Source organism: Tupaia chinensis, unplaced genomic scaffold, assembly GCF_000334495.1.
Source record: "Tupaia chinensis unplaced genomic scaffold, TupChi_1.0 Scaffold141490_1, whole genome shotgun sequence".
Classification (NCBI taxonomy): Eukaryota; Metazoa; Chordata; class Mammalia; order Scandentia; family Tupaiidae; genus Tupaia; species Tupaia belangeri.
In genome coordinates this window covers 1,152,233-1,172,863 of record NW_006201352.1, presented here as the reverse complement: position 1 = coordinate 1,172,863, position 20,631 = coordinate 1,152,233, and the positions used below count along the sequence as shown (strand labels likewise).

Below are 20,631 nucleotides of genomic sequence, written 5' to 3'. Positions count from 1 at the left end.
CAAACTCCAGCTGGTCTCTGCAGCTCCTGTCTGTCTTAATGCTTCCCTAACGTGGTCCCTATACTGAAGTGTGCTGATGCAGACTCGGGGCTCTTCCCTGCCCACTGTCAAATGTGAGCTCCTTTTCAGGGCAATGAGAACACTTCATTGCATGTCTTGAGAAATCAAAGGAATGAGGAGTGCTCCCTCACTGTCCAGAAGAAATATTAATGATTGTTCATCAGGAAAGAGCACTGACCACGACTTAGACATTTTTGATATGCCACGTCCCATGCAAAACTTAACTCCAACTTCTGATTCTGACTGAAGATAGGTAGCCGGTGTCAGACCGACCATCCCCCTGAGAGTAACAATAAAAGCTGAAATATAAATAAATAAATAAAGATGCCCAGGCAGGTCAGATGTCACACATGAAGGATTAAGACCCCAGAGAGGGACCAGCAGTTAGCGTAATGGCTATGTCGCTGGACTCCCACGTAGTCGACCGCGGTTCGTGTCCCGGACCCGGTGGCTTAAAACTCACACCAGGCATGTGTGCGTGCGTGCCCAAGATCCCAAGAGGAGAATGGAGGAGAAGGGATTGCAGCATGGCCATCCCCCCTGGGGGGTGATTTCTCTCTTTCTGTCTCTCTGTCTTGCTCTGTCTTTCTGGCAAGTGCATGCACCGTATAGCAAAATTCTCTCAAAAAAAAAAAGACCCCAGAGAGTGGCCAGCAGGTGGTGTGGGGGTTAAGGCAGTAGATCTCACATGGCCAACTCCATGGTTGGAGTTCCAGATCTGGTAGCTTAAGAAACACAATTGGTGTGGTGCCTGTGTGCCTAAAATCCTAAGAGGAAAATGAAGGAAAATGGATTGCAGTGTGGCTATTTCCTCAGGGCAGGGTGACTCTTCTCATTTTCCCTCTCTTGCTCTCTGTTCCAGTCTCTCTCCAGTGAGCTTGTGAGCCCTATGGCAAAAATCTTTAAAAAAAAAATAGAAACAACCGAGTGAATACTGTAGGCCGTGCGGGTTTTACACTTGTGTGGGTTATGGAAGCCAGCTGAAAGCAGTGATCTAGAGCATATGCTGGCACCTAACTGGGATAAGAAGAACGGATGTTTTAAGGAACACTTCACTGTCATTTTTATTCTAAATTATGACTCAGATATGAAAACATAAACTAATTTTATGGCCTTCCCTCCATTTGGGATTTGGGGCTGGAAATTAGGTCAGGTGCCTATAACAAAGTTCCATGAACTGAGTGGCTTACCAACCACAGACAATTGGTTTTCCTCTCAGTTCTGGATGCTGGGAGTCCAAGCTCAGGATGTCAGCGTGTTCTGGTCCTGTTGAGGGCCCTCTTCCAAGTTACAGGCTGCAGAGCTCACAGGCAGGAAGAGCTGGGGAGCTGCTGGTCTCTTACAAGGGCAACAGTCCATTCATCAAGGCTCCACTCTCACGACCTAATTACATCCCAAACCTTACTTCCAAATACCTTCTGTATTGGTCAGGGTTCTCCAGAGAAACAAAGTCAACATGATAAATATATATGTAAAAGAAAGGATTTATTATAGAAATCTCACATAAGCACAGGTAGGGAAGTCCCATAATGGCCTATCTGCAAGCTGAAGAAAAAGCTGAAAGACTGACACAGGTAAGCTAGCCTAGTTCTCTCTAAGGCCTAAAGGGGGTTCTTATAGGCCTAAGCACACTTGAGTGTCCCCTGGCATAAGTCCAGAGCCAAAAGTTTAAAAACTAGGAATCTGTCTGTCTTGTGGGATCAGGTGCCAGGAGCCAGCAGAAACAAACACAGCCAAAGGCCGGTGGAGTCAGGGGTGGGGCAGGCAGAACGACAAGGAGTGAAACACACAACATTCTCTGGGGAAACTGTCAAGAGAGCACGTGTAGGTGTGTGTGGGGAGGGGAACAAAACCTCACTTCCTACTTTTCTCTTTTAGCAGATTGCATGGTGCCTACCCACATGAAAGGCAGGTCTTCCTCTCTCAGTCCACTGACTAACATGCCAATCTTTTCTAGCAACACTCTTGAGACACACTTAGAAACAATATTTCACCCATCTTCAAGCATCCTTCAACCTAGTTGACACCCCAAATTAACCAGCCCATCATCATATGGGGATTACAGTTTCAGCACAGGAATTTTAGAGTAACACAAACATTAGTCCATTGTATTCTGGCCCGATCCCACCCAAAATTCATGTCTTTCTCACATGCAAAATACATTCATTCCATCCCGAAGTCCCAGAAGTTTTATTCTACTATTAACTCTAAAGTTTAAAGTCCAAAGACTTCTCTAAACATCACCCGAATCAGATATGAGTGAGATCAAGATGCAATTTATCCTAAGGCAAATCTTCTCCAGCTGTAAATCTGTGAAACCAAGCAAGTTAAATGCTTTCAAAACACCATGATAAGACAGACGTGGGATTGGGACCAGCAGTTAGCGTAATGGCTATGTCGCTGGACTCCCACGTAGTTGACCGCGGTTTGCATCCCGGACCCAGTGGCTTAAAACTCATGCCGGGTGCATGCGCGTGCCCAAGATCCCAAGAGGAGAATGGAGAAGAAGGGATTGCGGCATGGCCATCCCCCCTGGGGGGTGATTTCTCACTTTCTATCTCTCTGTCTCTCTCGATAGGGAACGCAAATACACAATAAAAAAAAAAAAAAAAAAAAAAAAAAAAACCCCCAAAAAAAAAAAAAAAAAAAAGACAGACATGGGATAGACATTCTTATTCCAAAAGGGAGAAATGTAAAATAAGGAAGAGATGACAATTCCCCAGCAAGCCCAAACATAACAAGGCACATCTCATGAGATCTTTTTTTAAAGAATTATTTATTTTTAAAAATTTATTCATTTATTTTAATTTGACCAGAGAGAGAGAGAGAAGGAAAGTGAGAAAGCAAGCCACCACCAGGTCCAGGACTTGAACTATTGTTAGCCATGTGGGAGTGTCCAACACCTCAACCACTACACCACCTGCTGGTCCCCATCTCATGAGATCTTTTTCTTTTTTTTTTTTGGAGAGGTTTTCACTATAGAGTGCATGCGCTCGCTAGAAACACAGAGACAGAGTGACAGAAAGCAAAAAATCACCCCCCAAGGTGGATGGCCACGCCGCAATCCCTTCTCCTCCATTCTCCTCTTGGGATCTTGGGCACACACACACACACGCCCAGCATGAGTTTAAGCCACCAGGTCTGGGACTCGAACCGCAGTTGACTACTTGGCAGTCCAGCAACACCCATTATGCTAACTGCTGGTCCCTCTCATGAGATCTTAAAACTCAAGATAATCTTCTTTGGCTCAATGGTCTATGCCCACTGGGCAGCAGTCCTGATTTCTAGACACGCTGGGATAGAGGTCCCACCTTCCAGAACCACTAGGGGATTGATCTTGCCCTGCATCCCTGCTGGGCAGGTGTCCTGATTCATTATTGTGTTGCTAAACGAAAATACCTTAGGGTACCAGCAGGTAGAGTAATGGCTATGTTGCTGAACTCCCACATAGTCAACCATGGTTCGAGTCCTGGACCCGGCAGCTTAAAACTCATGCCAGGCATGTGTGCGTGAGTCACCAAAATCCCAAGAGGAGAATAAAAGAGAAGGGATTGTGGTGTGGCCATCCTCCATGGGGGGGTGATTTCTCACTTACTGTCTCTCTGTCTCTCTCTGTCTCGCTGGTGAGCACACATGCCCTATAGCAAAAATCTGGCTCTAAAAAAAAGAAAGGAAGAAGGGAAGAAAAAAGAAAGAAAGAGAGAGAGGAAGGAAGGGAATATCTGAGACTGAGAGATTTTTAAAGAATAGAGGTTTGTCTGACTCATGATTCCAGTGGATGAAAAGTTCGAGAGGATGCAGCTGGCATCTGGCAGCCTCTGCTGCATTGTAATACGGCAGACATGGCAGCGAAAAGCAGAAAAGTCAGCAGAGAAAGAAAGAGAGCCCTAATGACAATTTTTTTCTTTTATAACAACTACTCTAGGAAGAAGTAACCCCTTCCTGTGAGAACAAGAATCCGACTCATGATTCCAGTGGATGAAAAGTTCGAGAGGATGCAGCTGGCATCTGGCAGCCTCTGCTGCATTGTAATACGGCAGACATGGCAGCGAAAAGCAGAAAAGTCAGCAGAGAAAGAAAGAGAGCCCTAATGACAATTTTTTTCTTTTATAACAACTACTCTAGGAAGAAGTAACCCCTTCCTGTGAGAACAAGAATCCACTAGCAGTTAGTGTAATGACTATGTCGCTGAACTCCCATGTAGCCGACCACGGTTTAAGTGTCTGACCCAGTGGCTTAAACTCAGGCTGGGCGCATGTGTGTGCATGCCCAAGATCCTAAGAGGAGAATGGAGGAGAAGGGATTGTGGCATAGCCATGCCCTCTGGGGGGTGATTTCTTGCTTTCTATCTCTCTGTCTTTCTCTTTCTGGTGAGCATATGTGCCCTATAGCAAAATCCTCTCCAAAAAAAATTTAAAATCAAAAAGAGCAAGGGGCCAGCAGTTAGCGTAATGGCTACGTCGCTGGACTACCATGTAGTCGACCGCGGTTTGTGTCCCGGACCCAGTGGCTTAAAACTCGCACTGGGTGCCTGTGTGTGCGTTCCCAAGATCTCAAGAGGAGAACAGAGGAGAAAGGATTGCGGTGTGGCCATCCCCCCGGGAGGTGATTTCTTGCTTTCTGTCTCTCTGTCTCTGTCTGTCTGGCGAGCACACGTGCCCTATGGCAAAAACCTCTCCAGAAAAAAAAAAAAGAACAAGAACCCTTTCATGAAAGAGCATTCATCTATTCATGAGGGTGGTGACTCCACGATCCAAACAGCCACATCAAGCCTCACCTGTTAAAGACCTCGCCACCTCCTGGTGCTACTGCATTGTGAAACTGTCTCCGGAGCATGTACCTTTGAGGGACAAGTCATCATTCAAGCCATAGCAGTATAGGTAGCACTCCCAGGGCCCTTCCAGCTAGCCATGCCCTCATAACTTTAGAGCCTGTCTGTGTTGAAAGCAAGGCAATGGTCCCCCCATTTGAAAATGAGGAGGCAGCTCTGATTTTCTCTGTTTTGTCTTTAAGATAATTTCTCAGGGATCAGCAGGTGGCATGGTGGTTAAGGCGCTGGACACTCCCACATGGCTAACCACAGTTTGAGTCCTGTACCTGATGGCTTGCTTTCTCAATTCTCCACTCCTCCCTCTGGTCAAATTAAAATAAATGAATAAAGGCGCCGGCAGACAGTGCAGTGATGAAGGTGCTGGACTCTCACATGGCCCACCGTGGTTCGAGTCCTGGACCTGGCGGCTTGCTTTCTCGCTTTCCCTTTTTCTCTCTCTCTGTCTCTCGCTGGTCAAATTTTAAAATATAACAATAATGGGATTGTGGCGTGACCATCCCCCCTGGGGGGTGATTTCTTGCTTTCTGTCTCTATGTCTCTCTCTGTCTGTCTGGCAAGCACACACGCCCTATAGCAAAAACCTCTCCCCCCCCAAAAAAAATATATATAACAATAATAACAAATAAAATGAAAACAAATAATTCTTTAAAAAGAATGAATAAATAATATTAAATCAATCATTCTTTTTCATTTCTCCCTTTTCTTTAAGATTAGCACACATCTGTAGCTAAATAGCTATATGGTTTTGTCTTGTGATATTTAAGATAACGAACAACCTTCCTTCTTCCTTCTCACCTCCTTCCTCTTCAGTTCAAGCTGACAGTTTTCCTGTTGGAGTGGCTGATTGAGTCCGGTTATACCTATACCAACCTTATCCAGTAGCTGCGAAGCAGCACCCTTAATGTTCTTTCCTGAATAGGCTTTTTCATTTTTTGCAATATGTATAGGCTGAGAATTTTTTAAATCTTTAAGTTCCAGCTGTTTTCTGGCTTAATAATTCCATCTTAAAATCATTTCTTTTTCTCACATTTTCCTGTGAGCAAATAGGAGGAAGCAAGCCACTCATTCCTGCAACACTTTGTTTAGCTAAATATCTCCTTTCATTGTTCACAAGTTCTGCATTCACGAAATGCTGGAACACAAGCCCAATTCAGCCACATTCCTTGCCACTTTCCCGTTGTTCGGTAACCTGTTTCTTATCCTCTCAGAGACCTCATTGGAACAACCTTCACCATCCATGTTTCTACCGACATTCTGTACGTTCTGTAGCCTTCCAGAAAGTGGAAGCTTTCCTGACAACTCCTCTTTCCTTCCTGAGCCTTCATCGGAATCCCCTTTAAAAGTCCTTTCACAACAATCTTGACTTTCTCTAGCACGTACTTCAGAAATCTTTCAGCCTCTACCCATTTCCAAGGCTGTTTCTCCATGGTAAGTAAGGTATTTTGACGGCAGCACCCCTACCTCTCGGTACCAACTTTGGGCTGTGTTATTTTGGGGCACCATAACAAAATACCTTAGGCTGAGTGGTTTACAAACAGCAGAGATGGATTTCTCACAGTTGTGGAGGCCGGGAGACCAAGACTGAGGTGCCAGTACAACTGGGTTCTGGGGATGCCCCGCTTCTGTGTTAGACTGGAAACTCAGAGGTCAGGGGTGACAAGGGCCATGAGTGGGGGAAGGAGATAGCAGAGTGGGAGCACGTACAAGTGCGCACCAGCACCTGCAGATCCAGGTCAGCACAGGGAGGGACCAGGAGAACCCTGCTGGAAAGCAGCCACTACGGAGCTAAAGGCTGAGCCGAGAATCGCAGACTATGGGGCTGGGGAGACACAAGCCGATGCGTAGGTCAAACCAAGGATGAGGGTTTGAAAAACCACGTCAGCAGCAGTACACTCACAGCGGCCCGCCCACAGTAGAGTCAGCCTGTGGTAGATGGGAGCCACAAGAGAGGCCCGGGCTCCATTCCCAGGCCAGCCGGAACATAGCAGCTCTGGCTGTCTGATCTGTGACCCTGGCTGGTCACGACGCTGGAGCGGGAGGATGGCAACATGGCAGCTCCACCGAAAATGCCTCCCTCTGTCTCTGTGCGTTTCCCTCCCTCTCTCCCCCTCTCACAGAGGACAAAGCAAACACAGAAACAAAAACCTCAGCTTTCAGCTGAGACTCTAAAAAAGCTGGGAAAAGCAGTAGATGTAAAACAGGTCAGTTGTGACTAAATAGACATGATTTAGCCACATTCTGTTTGGCAAGAGGAAGAAAATTAAGCCCTTTCTAAAACAAAAATGTCATACATAAATTTTCCACATGCAATTTTCAGCATGCAATAAAAAAATTGTAGGCAAGAGGTTAGCAGGTGGCATGGATATTACGGGGACTGGATCCCATGTAGCCAACTGTTTGGCTTGAATCCTGGATTCGTCAGCTTGAAAACCACATTGGGCACATGTGCATGTGTGCCCAAAATCCCAAAAGGAGAATGATGGAGAAGGGATTGTGGCATGGCTATACCCCCTTTGGGAGGGTGTTTTCTCATTCTCTCTCTCCCTGTTTCTGTCTCCCTCCAACAAACATATGCACCTTACAGCAAAAACTTTAAAAAAAAAAAAATCACAGGCAGGACAGGCAACAAGACCAACTGCTGAAAATCAGGAGAACAACAGTGAAAGCAGACTGCAGAGAAACCAGATATTGGAGTATTTAGACTTAGACTTTAGAATAATTACAATTCAGCCAGCCATGGATGCACTGCGGTAACGCACTGCTCCACAAAGCTCAGGCCACATGGGAAGGTCCCAGGCTGCATCCCCAGGTCTCCCCGTAAACATGTAAGCCTGTACCTGGGCCTCCAACTGGCTGAGGCTAGGGTGGATAGCAGAGACCTGTTTGGTCTCTCTCTCTCTCTCTCCGAAGCAAAAGTAAATTTAAAAAAACTTTCACACATATACACAAAACACTGGGATAAATACGCTCAAAGAACAGAGAAAATTACGGAGAACGTCACCAGATAATTGTCATCTATTAAAAAAAAAAATGGCCAATCAGATATTCTAAAGTTGAGGGACCAGCAGTTAGCGTAATGGCTATGTCGCTGGACTCCCACGTAGTCGACCGTGGTTCGCGTCCCAGACCCGGTGGCTTAAAACTCACGCCAGACGCGTGTGCATGTGTGCCCAAGATCCCGAGAGGAGAATGGAGGAGAAGGGATTGCGGTGTGGCCATTCCCCCTGAGGGGTGATTTCTCGCTTTCTGTCTCTATGTCTCTCTCTGTCTGTCTGGTGAGCGCACGCGCCCTATAGCAAAAACCTCTCCAAAAAAAAAGACATTCTAAAATTGAAAACTACATAATGAAAAGAAACATTTCAATTGTTAGTTTTTTATGTCTATCAGAAGAGAAAACTAATTAACCAGAAAACAGAGGTATGAAAATGTTCAGACTAAAAGTAGAGGTGAAGAGGATAAAACGGAAAATGTTATACAAATGGGATCAGGTAGAAAATGTTTAGCAACATGTATCAAACTCTCTTTTTTTTTAGGGAAAGAATGGGGCCCTTGACAGTTCCTTTTCTGGGTCAGCTTTACTAGATTAGGGTGCCTCGTGGGTTGATGCTGTGTTCTGAATGTTTGCGTCCTTCACAAAATTCCTATGTTCAACCCTAACCCCCAGGGCATTGAGAGGTGAGGCCTTGAGAAAGTGATTAGGTCAGGAAGGTAATGCCTAAACGCAGGTTAAAAAGGTAAAAAGGAGGGTTGGGGTTTGAAAATTGTGAAACTTAAACATTAAAAAATGTAGCCAGACTTTTCATTACAGCAAATCATATCAAACTATGGAAAACAAATGAAAGGGAATCATCTAAAAATGTTACATTTTTTTTTTTTTTTGGAGAGATTTTCACTATAGGGCACGTGCGCTCGCCAGACAGACAGAGAGAGACATAGAGACAGAAAGCGAGAAATCACCCACCGGGGGGATGGCCATGCCACAATCTCTTCTCCATTCTCCTCTTGGGATCTTGGGAACACACGCACACGTGCCCAGCGTGAGTTTTAAGCCATCGGGTCCGGGACGCGAACCGCAGTTGACTACGTGGGAGTACAGCGACATAGCCATTACGCTAACTGCTGATTCCCTAAAAATGTTATCTTTGAAAGAGTAACAAAAGGACTGACAGCAGACTTCTCAATAGCAATGATGAAAGCCAGATAATAAAATGGTGTCTTTGAAGAAGCCAACTATAAATGTATACTCAGTTAAAATATCTTTTGAAAAATGAAGATTGGAAAAAAAGGGGACCACCAGCGGGTGTAATGGCTATGTCACTGGACTCCCATGCAGTCAATCGCGGTTTAAGTCCCAGACCTGGTGGCTTAAAAAACCTCACGCTGGGCACATGTGTATGTCCCCCCAAGATCCCGAGAAGAGAATGGAGGAGAAGGGATTGCGGCATGGCCATCCCCCTTGGGGGGTGATTTCTCGCTTTCTGTCTCTCTGTCTCTGTCTTTCTGGTGAGTGCACGCACCTTATAGCAAGAAACCTCTCCAAAAACAAAAATTGGAAAAAAAGAGTAGCTGGAGAAAGGAGAGATGTTGACTATAGGGTACAAAGTTTCAGTTATGTAGGAGGATTAAACTTTAGGGGCCTATTGCACAAAATGGTGACTGTAAGAAATAAAAAGGCAGTGTATATTTCAAAATTGCTAAATGAATGGGTTTTAAATGTTTTCACAAGAAAAATGAAAAATATGTGAAGTGATAGATTTGTAAATTAGCTTCATTTAACCATTCTGTAATGTAAATATGTATCAAAACATCACATGTACCCCATAACAATACAATTATTATTTCTCAACGGAAAATGAAATATGGCCCCGCTACAGTGACACAGATGGTAGGGTACTGCCTTGCAATGCTTGAAGCCACTTGGAAGCCATTTGGAAGATTCGGATCCTTGGTTGAGCTGCATGCTGAGTATGTGCATATGACCATGAGGCAAGTCCTGATGGCTAAAAGACTGGTGGGAGAAGGACTGTGGCATGATGAGACCTCATCAAAGGTGACTGTCTCTCGATTTCTTTCTCTGTCATAAAATAAATTAATAAATGGAGGGGCTGGCAGATGGCATAGTGGTGAAAGGTGCTGGATTCCCACATGGCTGACCACGGTTTGAGTCCTGGACTTGGTGGCTCACTTTCGCCTTTTCCCTTTCTCTCTCTCTCTGTCTCTCTCTGGTCAAACTGAAAAAAAATAACAATAACAAATAGAATTAAATTTAAAAATTTTAAATAATAAAAATAAAATTAAAAAAATAAACAAATAAAATGAAAGTAAAATAAAGATAGTTTAGACAAGTAAAATCTTGGAAAATGTGCTGCTAATAGACCAATACTAAAATATCAAAAGAAACAGATCTGGGAACCAGCAGTTAGCCTAATGGCTATGTCGCTGGACTCCCACGTAGTCGACCGCGGTTCGTGTCCCAGACCCGGTGGCTTAAAACTCACGCCGGGCGCGTGTGCGTGCGTGCCCAAGATCCCGAGAGGAGAATGGAGGAGAAGGGATTGCGGCGTGACCATCCCCCCTGGGGGGTGATTTCTCGCTTTCTGTCTCTATGTCTCTCTCTGTCTGTCTGGCGAGCGCACGCGCCCTACAGTGAAAATCTCTCCAAAAAAAAAGAGAAACAGATCTAAAGCAGAAGCACACAAGGCCAGGAGTTGGCATGGTGGTAAGGGTGCTGGACTCTCACATGGCTGATGACAGTTCAAGTCTTGGACCTGGTGGCTTGCTTTCTCACTTTCTCCCTCTCTCTTTCTCTCTCTGTCTCTCTCTCTGCCTCTCTCTGATGCGTGTACATGCCCTATGGCAAATTTTAAAATGATAATAATAAAATAATAATTCTTTAAAAAGCAAAAACTAAGTAGACACACAATGCCAGCATATGGCATGGTAGTTAAGGTGGCTGGATCCCACATGGTCAACTGCATGGTTCGAGTCCTGGACCCAGTGGCTTGATAAACACACCAGGCACATACAGGTACATGCCCAAAATCAAAGAGAAGATGAGAGAAAAAGGGATTGTGGCACGACCATACCTTCTGGAGGGTGCTTTCTCTCTCTTCCTCTGTCTCTCTGTCTCTATCCGCTTATGGTGAATGCATGCACTCCATAGCAAAAACAAAATGAAATACCAAAAGCACAAAAAGGTAGAGAGAAATGAGTAGTAACAGGAATAGCAAATACATGAGTAAGTATATACTGACTTCTTAAAAGCAACAATGTACGGGGGGAATTAAGAAATACGCAGAATCAAGTACACAGCAACACAGCACAGAAGATAAAGAAGATAAACCAGCCTGAAGTGCAGGGCCTTGCCTTGCCTGATAAATGGTAACATCCAACAAAGCAGATGCAGAACGGCGAAGGTGGGTGTTGTATTCTCTAAGGGAACCAGAACAGAAATCATAACCAAATTTATAACTAACGAGTTAGTAGGATAAAGAAAAATGAAATAGTTCTCTTTCTTTAAAAAAAATATATTTATGCTAGAGGGCGCACGTGTGCATGTGTGTGTGTGTGTGTGTGAGAGAGAGAGAGAGAGAGAGAGAAAGAGAGCATTCTTCAACAAGGCTTGGTAACAAAACAATCCTTTTTCCTCCAGCTTTCTGCCCAGTATGTGTTCCTGGATGACCATGATGTCTGGTGTCCCCGGGGCAGCACTTACCTGCTGCCCATGGAATCATTTTCAAAAAAAAAATCTATTAATCCAAAAGTTGTCAGATATCTAAAACATTATGTAGTCATTATAAAAAGTATGTACCAGGGCCAGCAGGTGGCATGGTGGTTAAGGTGCTGGATTCTCACATGAAGACCACAGTTTGAGTCTCAGACCTGGCGACTTGCTGTCTCACTTTCCCTTTCTCTGTCTCTCTCTGGTCAAATTAACAAATAATAATAACACATGGAATTAAATAAGTGAATAAATATTTATAAATAAATAAATAAATAAATAAAAAGCATGAACCTTAAATATGAGAAATTGAAATTAAAATAGAAAAAACTGACATAGCTATATTAACGTATACTTAAAACAACACACTGTAGTTATTATATAACTATAACATGCAGTTATGACAACATTTAGTTAGACAATATATTCTTTAAGCCAAGATTTATTACTAGAGCTATTTCATAATGTTAGTCATTTGCCAAGAGAATGTAAACATGTTAAGCGTGCATGCAGCCAGAAACATAGCCTTCAAACAAAAAGAGAGAGCCCGGGAGAGGTCACCCAGTCCACAGTCACAGAGGGGATTATAACATACCGCTCTCAGTTACTGAAAGAAAAAATAGCAGTTTGAAAACATAGAGGAAACGTGAACAGTATGATTAACAAACGAGAGCCAACAAAAACACGTAGAGCAACGTAACCAACAACTGCAGGGCACATACTCCAGAGCACACGGAATGTTCATGAAAACAAACCACACGCTGGGCCATAAAGCAGGGCTCAGCAGTCTGAAGGGATTACCCCCACAGACTGCTCTCTGACCACAGTGAGACCAGGCTGCAAGTAAACAGCAGCATCGCCCGGAAATCCCTCACTGCTTGGAAATTCAGAGAAGACCAACATAATTCATGAGTCAACAAAAAGAAACCATCATGGCAATTAGAAAAATGTTTTGAGCTAAACGACAATGGAAATAGGATCTATAAAAACTTGTCAGATGCAACATACGCAAAGAATACAAGGAAATTTAGGGAATTCGATATAAATATGAAAAAGCAAAGAATGGGTGACCTACACCAGAGCTTAGCAAACTACAGTCAACCAAACTGAACCCACCACGTGGTTTCACATACACAGTTTTATTAGGGGACAGCCAGTGGCACAGCTATAATGTAACTGCATTGTTGGCCCCACGTGGGAGGGGCTTGCGCTCACACATGCGTACTGTCATGACACGGTCTGGCTGAGGCTGGCGCTGGGTCACAGCTTGTAGACCCTATGGGGGGGGGCTGTCTCTCCCTCTCTCTCTCATATTAAAAAAAATCTCTAAAAATAAATAAATAAAATTGAGTTTTACTGAGACAGAGACATACCTATTTGTTTACATGTTCACTGGCTGTTTGTCACTGTAACACCAGAACTGAATTGCTGTAACAGACCGCATAGTCTACAAAGCCTAAAGAATGTACTATCTGGACCTTCACTGAAAAGCGCAAACCCCAGATTAAAATATTCAGATCCAGGTCAGCCATAGTGACACAGAGGTAATGCATGTTCCCCAATGCTGAGACCACCCAGGAGGGTGCTGGGTTCACATCCGGAGGTCTCCCTGTGTAAGCCAGGCATGTGATCATGCCGTTGGTCCAGGCTGCTGACGCCGGAGATGGTACTGCAGAGTGAAGACCTGTTTGGAGTGGCCTATCTCTCTGTCCTTTTCTTTTCATCTCTCTCAATTTCTTTGGCTCTACTTCTACAGATCTCATGGAAGAAATAAATAAACATGAACTTCGAAAAATAATGTTTTCAGATACAAAACTCGGTTTCATTGGGGAAATTAGAAAGTTTCAAAATTCATATGGAAATGCAATCAGCCAATAACAGTGAAGACCCCACTTTCTTTAAAAGTAAGTGAAAAAATGGGATGACTTATACTATTATCCAATAGCAAATCTTTTTAACAAAACTACTGTAATTAAAATACATTGGTAATTATAAAAGATAAAAACAACAAACAGAACAGTGTCCAGTAATAGACCCACACTTACTGGGGCACTTGACTTAAAATAAAGTTGCCATTAAAATGCATGGGCAGGAGGGTTTTTTAAAGAATGTTTGTGGGGCCAGCAGGTGATGTGGTGGTTAAGGGACCGGACTCCCACATATTCGACTGTAGATCGAGTCACAGACCCTGCAGCTTGAAACTCATACTGGACACCTGTGTGTATGTGCCCAAAATCCCAAAATGAGAATGGAAGAGAAGGAATTGTGGCTTGACCATCCCCCTCCTGAGGGTGATTTCTCACTTTCTATCTCTCTGCTTTCCCTGCAAGTGCGTATGTCCAATTGCAAAAATCTCTCAAAAAGAAAAAAAATATGTATTTGTTATGGAGTCAGCAGGTGGCATGGTAGTTAAGGTGCTGGATTTCCACATGGCTGTGGCTGACTGTGGTTTTAGTCCCAGATCTGGGGACTTGCTTTCTCACTTTCTCTCTCTCTCTCTCTCTCTCTCTCTCTCTCTCTCTCGTGCATGTGCCCTATAACAAATTAAAGTAATAATAAATACAATTAAAGAATTAATTATTTTTAAAATGTTCCCTATAAGGTAAGTATGCTCAATGAAGAGACAGAGAAAGTGGGAAAGCATTCCCTGGGGGGTTTGACCACACTACAATCTCTTCTCCTTTTTCTTCTCATGATTTTTGGCATGTATGCACATGGACCTAGCATGTTTTTCAAGTTGTGGGGTCTGGACTCAAATTGAGCAGTTTGTCATGTGATATCCAATTGTGTTATGCACCATGCCACACACTGGCCAGTGAAGGGGACCTTTTCAATATTGGTATTGATTCATTGAAAACCCATAGGAAAATAAATTAACTTTGATCCCTACCTCACACCATAACGGAAATTTATTCTAGGGCTCTCCCATGGCCTGGCGACTAAGGAGTTGAATCCCACATGGTCAACTGCATAGCTTGACTCTGAAACCCAGAGGCTTGAAATACATGCTGGGTACATGTGCATGCATGCCCAAAATCCTGACAGGAGGGAAAAACGGAGGAAAAGAGATTGTGATGTGACTATGGGTCCATGAGAGTTCATTCTGTCTCTTCCTCTCCCTGTCCCCCTGTCTCTGTCTCTCTTTGGCAAGTGTATGTGGCTTTTGGCAGCATTTTTAAAAAGTTTTATTCCAGATAATTGTAGATCCAAATAAAGAAACCAAACAAGTCATGTTTTTTGTTTGTTGAAGATTTTTTTTCTGTAGGATGCATGTGCTCGCCAGAGAGAGACAAACAGAGACAGAGGGAAAATGAGAAATCATCACTTAGGAGGGATGGCCATGGTGCAATCCTTTCTCCTTCATTCTCCCCTCAGAATTTTGGACACACACACACACATACACACACACGCACTCAGCATGATTTTTAAGCCACTGGGTAGAGGACTCAAACCATGATCGGCATGTGGGAGTCTAGCACCTTAACCACTATGCTACCTGCTGCTGGTCTCCAAAACAGTAAAGTTTTTAAGAAGAATTTGTTTATAAACTTGAAATACATAAACATGTATGTAGTGTACAGAAAAATGCTAACCATAAGGAAACACTAATAAATTGATCTTTATCAATAGCTTTTTATCAGGGCCAGGTGGTGGTGCAGTGGTAATGGCTGTGAGCCCACATGGGAAAGGTCCCGAGTTCACATTTCATGACCCCCCTGAGAATGCCACACACATGTGCACATGTCTGCAGCCTGGTCTGGCTGAGACACGGAGTATATTATGGTGTGAAGACCCAATCAAAGGCGCCTCTTCTCTCTGAAAATATAAGCATTTTTAATTCAAAAAGACATTTTTTTTTCTGAGAGGTTTTTGCTATAGGGCACATGTGCTTGCCAGAAAGACAGAGAGAGACAGAGAGACAGAAAGCGAGACATCATCCCCTAGGGGGGATGGCCACACAACAATCCCATCTCCTCCATTCTCCTCTTGGGATCTTGGGCACGCACACACACGCGCCCAGCGTGAGTTTAAGCCTCCGGGTCCGGGACTCGAACCGGGGTCAACTACATGGGAGTCTAGTGACATAGTCACTACATCAACTGCTGGTCTCTAAAAAGGACCAACAAGACACAAAATAGTTAAAGATACATCACTGTAATCCATATCCTAAAAAATACTCATATACAAAATACAATATTTGGAGTACGCACACATACACACAAAGTCCACAATGGAGGTGACCTGGCTCCCTGACACTCATTTTGCAGGTAGTAAAATTGTCCTCGTGGTTACCAATTATATCTGATCCGACCAGGGTCCTTGTGAGTGGAGCAGCTGGTCAGAATGTTTATTCACTGGTGTACAACATTGGAAATGGATCTGTCTTCGGTAAAGACCAGCCTGTAATTCCTGTGCTGTTGGCTTTTACCCCCGCGAATGGTGTCTTGGATGGTGTACTCATGGAACTATGAGTCTGTTCCATGCCATTCCCCTCTTGGAAGATATCATGACAGATTGAGGAGATGCCACCTTCAAAGACCTGGATGTGGCCATTCTTGTTGGCTCCATGCCAAGAAAGGAAGGCATGGAGAGGAAAGATTTACTTAAAGCAAATGTGAAAATCAAATGCCGGGGAACAACCTTAGAGGAATGTGCCAAGAAGTCAGTTAAGGTTATCGGTGTGGGAAACCCAGCCAATTTCAACTGCCCGACTGGCCCCAAGTCGGCCCTGTCCATGCCCAAGGAGAACTTCAGTTGTTTGACTCATTTAGATTACAGCCAGGCGAAAGCTCAACCAGGCTATTGCTCGGAAGGTTGGTGTGACTATCGATGATGTGAAGGGTGTCATTATCTGGGGAAACCATTCCTCAACGCAGTATCCAGATGTCCACCAGGACAAGGTGAAACTGCAAGGAACAGAAGTTGGTGTTTACAAAGCTCTGAAAGATGACAGCTGGTTCACGGGAGAATTCATCACGCCTAGGCAGCAGCATGGTACTGGTGTCACCCAGGCTCGGAAACCGTCCAGGGCAATGTCTGCTGCAAAAGCGTCTCTGACCACACTGGAGACACCTGGTCCGGAACTCAGAGGGAGAGTGCGTGTCCATGGCTGCCGTTCCTGATGGCAACTCCCATGGTATTCCTGGTGATCTGCTCTACTCACTCCCTGTTGAAATCAAGAATAAGACCTGAAAGTTTGCTGAATGTCTCCCTAATGATTTTTCACAGGAAGAGATGGATTTTACTGCAAAGGAACTAGCAGATGATAAAAGAAACTGCTTTTGAATTTGTTTTCACTGCCTGACTAGACAATCATAAAGATGTTACTTAACGCCCCAAAATGGAAGACTCTAAGCATCGTCTGTGATTCTAGTACCAAGTAACTTTAATACTATAATTAAATTACTTATGAAAAACAACACGTTTTAAAGATACTGTGCTGCTTGGTACAGATTCGTGAGTGATGGCCTATTAGTATGCTGTTAGTGCTGTATCCTAAACAAAAATATATATTGAAATGAAAATATATATGAACTGTAAACCTCTTATAAATCAGAAAAATAAATAAATAAATAAACAAACCAGAAATTCCATTTCCTTTCAATGATGAAAAAATTGAGAAGGATTTTTAAGACATCTGAATGGCCAAGCGAGCACATGCACCCAACAACAAAAAACCTCTCTACCAAAGAAAAAAAAAGCAACTAAAATCATAATGAAATACAATGACACACTCACCAAAATAGCGAAAATGTCAAAAGTGATCATATTCAGTGTGGGTGAGGATGTATAGGAATTGAAACTTTCTTTTTTTTTTTTTTTTGGAGAGGTTTTTTGCTATAGGGCACATGTGCTTGCCTGAAAGACAGAGAGAGACAGAGAGACAGAAAGCGAGAAATCACCCTCCAGGGCGACAGCCACGCCGCAGTCCCTTCTCCTCCATTCTCCTCTTGGGATCTTGGGCACGCATGAACACGCACCCAGCGTGAGTTTAAGCTACCGGGTCCAGGACTCGAACCGCAGTCGACTACTTGGGAGTTCAGTGACATAGACATTACGCTAACTGCTGGTCCCACAATTAAAATTTTTTATTCAACTGGTAGAAGTGTAAATCGGTCCAAAACATAATGAAATTGTTTGGTAGAATCTAAAAGACTTAACTTGAGATCTAGTCATTCCACACTTAGGCTATCGACCCAACACAAGTATACACATTGGCTTTGACTGTAGAAGAGATAAACAAGTTGTAGTCTATTCATGGAGTATAACACAGCAATAAGAAGGAAAAAATAATTAGTGCTATACACACCTACATGGAGGAGTCTTACAGGCATAATGCTGGGTGCAGAAAGCCAGATACAGAAGAGAACATACTAAAGCCAGAAGGTGGCATGGTGGTTAAGGTTCTGGACTCCCACATGGCTGACCAGTTTGAGTCTCAGACCCAGCGGGCTTGAAGCACACTGGTCACATGTGCATGTCTGCCCAAAATCTCGAGGAGAGTGGAAAAGGGATTATGGTGTGACCATCACCCCTAGAGAGTGATTTCTTATTTTCCCTCTCACTGTCTCTCTCTGGAGAGTGCATACCCTCATGGTAAAATATCTTTAAAAAGAGAGAGAGAGAGAGAAAGAGAGAGAGAGCACATACTATAAGCTTTCTTTTATATAAAATTCAGAAACAAGCAAAGCTCATCTATGGCAAGAGAAATCTAAATAGTGGTTCCCTCTACTGGGAGATAACGATAAGGAGCAGATATAGAGGGTGGGCACTTTCAGACCTTGGTAATGCTCCGTATCTCCCCTCCCCCTCTTTTTTTTTTAAAGAAAGAATTACTTTATTGATTTTATTTATTATTATTATTATTTTTAATTTGACCAGAGAAGGACAGAGCGTGTGTGCGAGAGAGAGAGAGGGAATATGAGAAAGCAAGCCGCCAGGTCCAGAACTGTGGTCGGCCATGTGGAAGCCCAGTCTCCCCAACCATCATACCACTGCTGGCCCCTCATCCTCCATATCTTGATCTGAGTGGTGGTTCTAAGGGGATATTCATTATTTTGTAAAAATTATTAGAGTCATGCCTCAAAAACTTGTGTAAATTACTGTATGTATGTTTTACTTTCAGAAAAATTGTTCCAATAAAGAGAAAAAACAAAACTTAACTCATAAACAGATTAAAAAGTAAAATCTGGAGTCAGAATGAGTTTAAATTCTGCCTTGGGGCTAGCAAGTGGCATGGTGGTTAAGGGCACTGGACTCCTACATGGCAAACTGCAGTTCAAGTACCGGACCTGGTAGCTTGATTTCTCACTCACCCTCCCCCCACTTTCTCTTTGTCCCTCTCTGGTCACAAAAAAAAAAAAATTTAAAAAATTTATTGTTTTTTTTTTTTTTGTTTTTTTTTTTTTTTTTTTTTTTTTGCTATAGGGTTTGTGCGCTCACCAAAAAGACAGAGAGAGACAGAGAGACAGAAATCAAGAAATCACCCCCCAGGGGAAATGGCCACACCACAATCCCTTCTCTTCCATTCTCCTCTCAGGATCTTGGGCATGCACGCACACACGCCTGGCATGATTCTAAGCCACTGGGTCCAGGACTTGAACCACAATCAACTACATGGGAGCCCAGCGACATAGCTATTATGCTAACTGCTGGTCCCTATAGAATAATTCTTTAAATAAATAAATAAATCCTGCCTCATCCTATGGTCTTCCATGCCTCTGTTTCTTCATCTGTAAAACGAGAATAATGCTGGTAGCTAAGCCTAAGGTTGTTTTGAGAATTCATGAGTTATTCCATGCAAAATGCTTATGATAGCAGCAAATATGTAGTGAGATCTCAATAAACGTTACTCTTTTTTCTTTTTTTTTTAAATTTGCTATAGGGTACATATGCTTGCCAGAGAGAGTAAGAGGGAAAATGAGAAATCACCCCCCAGGAGGATGGCCACACTGCAATCCATTCTCCTTCATTCTCCTTTCAGGATTTTGGGCACACATGCACACACACCTGATATAATTTTCAAGATGCTGGGTCTGGGACTCAAACTGCAGAGTTGGCCATGTGGGGTCTGGCTGCCTTAACCTCCATGCCACCTTCTGACCCAATGTTACTTAAAAAAAAAAAATTACCTTTGCAACAAATCTAGGCTATACAAAGTTGGAATTAAAAGCAAGGACTTCGGGACCAGCAGTTAGCGTAATGGCTATGTCGCTGGACTCCCACGTAGTAGATCGCAGTTCGAGTCTCAGACCCGGTGGCTTAGACTCACGCCAGGCGCATGTGCGTGCGTGCCCAAGATCCCGAGAGGAGAATGGAGGAGAAGGGATTGCAGTGTGGCCATTCCCCCTGGGGGGTGATTTCCTGCTTTCTGTCTCTCTGTCTCTGTCTGTCTGGAGAGTACATGCGCCCTATAGCAAAAACCTCTCAAAAAAAAAAAAAAAGGCAAGGACTTCACATTCTTGGCTTTTGTCTCAGGAAAATAAAAGCTTCGGTTCATACAAGCATTTGTATGCAAATGTTTATCTCAGCATTATTCATAATAGCCAGAAACTGGAGTCAGAGGTCCTTCCATGGGTGAACCGTCAAATAAGTGGATGCACTTTCATACCACAACACACTCTTCAGCAATCAGAAGGAACCAACTACTGGTACATGCAACAGTTGGGGTGAATCTAAAGGGAATTATGCTGAGTGGGCAGAGCCAATCCCAAGAGCATACGTCAGTATGCTTCCATGTATAGAACATTCCTGAAATGAAGAAAGTATAGAGGTGAGCAGATTTAGTGGTGGCAAGGGCCAGGGACGTGGGGCGGACGGCGAGCAGTCGACGTGTTTATAAAAGGGCAATGCGAGGACTCTCCACGGTGAAGGAGCAGTTCCGTATTTCGACTGTGGTGGTACATACATGGGCCTACATGCGTGTTCACACCGTCCAGTACTGAAAACACGTGATGCGGGCGGGTGAGGCAGAAAACCTGGAGAAGCGGGGTAGATTGTATCGATGTGAACTCTCTGG

General features: G+C 43.7%; 1 pseudogene; it reads left to right on the top strand.

Moving 5' to 3' along the window:
- Positions 1 to 1,589: 1,589 nt before the first annotated feature.
- Positions 1,590 to 16,917, top strand: LOC102481517 (malate dehydrogenase, cytoplasmic pseudogene; annotated as a pseudogene).
- The last annotated feature ends 3,714 nt before the right edge of the window (positions 16,918 to 20,631 follow it).